Genomic DNA, 1,678 nt, shown 5'->3' on the forward strand with positions numbered 1-1,678 from the left:
ATCTTCTCTGGTGCCTTCTCAAGGAATTCCATTACACTCACTTATATGAGCTTCACAACTCTTACCCTGTAATTCAAGGTAAGTATTCACAATATTTAGTCTTTTTTTGTTGGCTCAGTCCCTTTCTCCTCTCTGAAAATGCAGACCAACTGGACACCCCAGGCTATCTCAGAGACTTTCTTAATGCTGTTCTACCTGGAGGGCTCTTCTCTGTCATCTCTGACCATCTTCATAGTCACCTTCAAAACTCAGCCTAAATGTCCCTTCAAGGTTTTTCCAAATATTTCACCACTGCCGTGACTTCCTTTTATTATAGTCACCTCTTTTCATCACTAGGCCACCTGTCTAAGAGGACATGTTTCTGATTCATGTAGATTTCAGAGTATTCAACGTCATGCCTAGACTGAATATGTGACTTGCACTTCCCTGGTGGCTTAGACGGTAAAGCGTCTGTCTGCAATGCAGGAGACCCAGGTTCGATCCCTGGGTTGGGAAGGTCCGCTGGAGAAAGAAATGGCAGCCCACTCCAGTATTCTTGCCTGGAAAATCCCATGGACGGTGGAGCCTGGTAGGCTACCGTCCGTGGGGTCACAAAGAGTTGGACACGACTGAACAACTTCACTTTCACTTTCTTTCACTTTCCATTACTATTTGGAGTCAATAAAATCCAAGAGAATGTAAGATGAAATATGGAATTAAAAATGAAATATGGAATTAATCTAATAGTTAGCACATGCCCTATATTATAGTGCGCACTTAACTCTAAAATTTTGGTTGAGTAATGAGTGAGGATAAAGCCATAGACAAATAGCATTGGTCACTCACTGGAATAAGATGAACTTTTCCATCTAAGCACACCTTGTCTTACTAGTGTCTTCTTAGCTTATTATGAACTCATCGCTTTCAATATTAAAATTAATTAGTCGTGTGTTTTCTTTTAATGGATATGACATTCTTTCTACTGCTCCTATGTTCCCTGTCACACGTCCAGTGGACCTCCTCCTTCCCCAAAGTAGTCAGCTCTTGTTAAAAAAAAAAAAAAATAAAGAATGATGCTGATAAACATGCAGACAATGAGTTCTTTTCAGGTTCTTGTATGAACTGGTAATCCTCTGTCTCTATATAATTTTCACTTTCTTTTAATTTCACTCAAACAGTGCTTATGTATGGATTGCCAGTAGAAATAAACTGCCAAATGAAAGGCAGAAAGATCTCCTTATATGAAATAAAGTCCTGAGACTAGAGCTCTTTGGACACCTCATGCCCATAGCACTCGGTACGTTCATATTAGTTGCTTAAATTTAATGTGGGGAGCTGAATGCCTGGTTCTCCCCATCCTACTTTTATTCCTTCTTCTCCACTGCCCCCCCTCTTTTTTTTCTATTTTATTTTTTGGTATGGAAAAGGAGGTACACATAAGCAGTATGTTTCAGTTTCAGAAAAAGCTTTAAATTCCAATACTTGTGGTAGTTACATTGAAAATATTTTAAGATAATTCATCACAGGGACTCTCCTGGTGGTCCAGTGGTTAAGACTCTGTGCTTCCAATGCAGGGGATGTGGGTTCAATCCCTGGCCAGGGAACTAAGATCCCACAGGTGACACAGTGTTGTTCCCCCCCGCCCCCCGCCAAATCATTGCAGGACCAGGAATAACTGAAATTATTTTGCAAAGGTAGA

At 40.5% G+C, this 1,678-nt stretch overlaps 1 non-coding gene across 1 annotated transcript; it reads left to right on the top strand.

Annotated features, from left to right (window-relative positions):
• The first annotated feature begins 423 nt into the window (after positions 1 to 423).
• TRNAC-GCA lies at positions 424 to 495 on the top strand. The gene has a single exon. It is a non-coding gene; the product is annotated as a tRNA-Cys (tRNA).
• The last annotated feature ends 1,183 nt before the right edge of the window (positions 496 to 1,678 follow it).

Source organism: Bison bison, unplaced genomic scaffold (assembly GCF_000754665.1).
Source record: "Bison bison bison isolate TAMUID 2011002044 unplaced genomic scaffold, Bison_UMD1.0 scf7180017864035, whole genome shotgun sequence".
Taxonomy (NCBI): domain Eukaryota; kingdom Metazoa; phylum Chordata; class Mammalia; order Artiodactyla; family Bovidae; genus Bison; species Bison bison.